Genomic DNA, 2,324 nt, shown 5'->3' on the forward strand with positions numbered 1-2,324 from the left:
AGAGAGGGAACACAAGCAGAGGGAGCGAGAGAGGGAGAAGCAGGCTTCCCGTGGAGCAGGGAGCCCGATGCGGGGCTCGATCCCAGGACCCTGGGATCATGACCTGAGCCGAAGGCAGACACTTAACGACTGAGCCACCCAGGCGCCCCAAGGCCTATTTTAAACATCAAGAAGAATAAGGACTGTAATTCACCGAACTCATTGAATCCATAAAAATCCACAAGTCCAAGCTTATATTAAAAAAAAAAAAAAAAAGACCCCAGAGCCCCAGAGTCCCAGCCAGTTCCTACTGCAGTTGCACAATGGCCCACCTCCTCTTTCCTTTCAACATGACAGATACTGCTGTGTCCTTCACCAAGGACTTCCTGGCAAGTGGAGTGGCTGCAGTCATCTCCAAGACAGTGGTAGCACCCACTGAGTGGGTGAGCTATTGCTGCAGGTACAGCATGCCAGCAAGCAAATCACCACAGATAAGCAATACAAGGGCATTATAGACTGCGTGGTTTGTCCCCACGGAGCAGCAAGTCCTATCCTTCTGCCTGGTCACCTGGCCAATGTCAACAAATACTTCCCTGCTCAGGCTCTCAACTCTGCCTTCAAAGATAAATGCAAGCAGATCTTCCTGGGTGGTGTGGACAAGAGAACCAGTTTGGGCACTACTTTGCAGGGAATCTGGCATCCGGTGGTGTCACTGGGGCCACATCGTTGTGTTTTGGTGTCCTCTTGATTTTGCCCTTACCAGGCTAGCAGTGGATGTGGACGAAACTGGAGCTGAAAGGGAATTCAGAGGCCTCAGTGACTACAGATCTGCAAATCTGGTGGAATTAAGGGCCTATACCAAGTTTAATGTGTCTGTACACGGTATGCTCGGCCACTGAGCTGCCTACTTCCGTATTTATGACCCTGCAAAGGGAATGCTTCCAGATCCCAAGGACACTCCCATCTTCATCAGTGGGATGATCGCACAATCTGTCACAGTGGTTGCTGGGTTGACTTCCTCTCCATCTGACACTGTTTGTGGCCATATGACGGTGCAGTCAGGGCGCAGAGGAACTGATATCATGTATAAGGCATGCTTGACTGCTGGAGGAAGATTGCTCATGATAAAGGAGCCAAAGCTTTTTTCAAGGGTTCATGGTCCAATGTTCTCAGGTGCTTTTGTGCTTGTCTTATATGACGAAATCAAGAAGTTCCCGTAAGTTATTTCCTAGTTTTTACCCCTTGTGAACAGGCATGTTGTATCATGTAACATATCTTGAACCTTCTTGACAGACTGTTGGCTGTCTGTTTATCAATGGCAACTATTTACTGGCTGAAAATGGGAAGTGATAATATTCATCTGACCAGTTTTCTCTTAAAGCCATTTCCATGATGATGGGACTCAATTATATTTTTTATTTCAGTCACTCCTGATAAATAAGTTTGAAGAAATAAAAAATATCTGAAATTTAAAAATAAAAAAAAGTGGGAAAAAAAGAAATTAACCTATTTGCCAGCATTAAAGGTGATACCATCTCCTTACTCAGGAAATCAGTAATTTAAGGGTAACTAGAATTTATCCTCCATCATTGGAAGGAAGTATAGTGCATCCTTAGTTCACAAAGGGAAGTTTTTTAAAATGTCTTGAAACAGAAAGAAAGACATGCCCAATAACGAATGAAGGAGGAATGACAGAAGTAGAAAATTACCCAAAGGACAAACTTCAATGAGATGTATTCAGGCAAGAATTATCAATAAATACTAAATCCAGTAAGTAAAAGTTTGGGGGGGAATAGAACAACTGCACAGTGCCAGATGACCGTGGCAATGACAAAGGGAAAACTTATTTGTACAATGGAAAAAATCTGACTGCCACCACCCCAACTTAGTGCTCAAATTAGCATCACTAATGATGAAGCTGTGAGAGACCACATGCCTCTTGAAATGATGCACTATGAACTATGCAGATCATCTGTGTCGTGTCCTTACCAAAAATATTTACTCTGACTCTACTGGTCTAGCATCTTCACATTGTTAATGTCATGAATAAAAGAGTCTACATTAAAAGAAACATAACAATCAATGCATGATTTTATCATAGTTGGATGAAATTGCTATAGAGGGTATTTTGGAGACAATGGAAATGTGTATTACAGACTAGTTAGCAAATGATATAAGAAAACTGTTCATCTTTTTGGGTGCGATATGGTATCATAATATAAGGAAATATTCTTATTTTTTAGAAGATATTTGCTGAATTGTTTGTAATGGAACTGTCATAAGATTGCAAAGTATTTTAAAATGGTTCAGCAAAAGTTTGCTGACAGCAAATAGAGTAAAATGGC

General features: G+C 42.0%; 1 pseudogene; it reads left to right on the forward strand.

Moving 5' to 3' along the window:
- Positions 1-284: 284 nt before the first annotated feature.
- Positions 285-1,396, forward strand: LOC116631136 (annotated as a pseudogene).
- The last annotated feature ends 928 nt before the right edge of the window (positions 1,397-2,324 follow it).

The sequence above is a fragment of the Phoca vitulina genome, unplaced genomic scaffold (assembly GCF_004348235.1).
Source record: "Phoca vitulina isolate PV1807 unplaced genomic scaffold, GSC_HSeal_1.0 scaffold4, whole genome shotgun sequence".
NCBI lineage: Eukaryota > Metazoa > Chordata > Mammalia > Carnivora > Phocidae > Phoca > Phoca vitulina.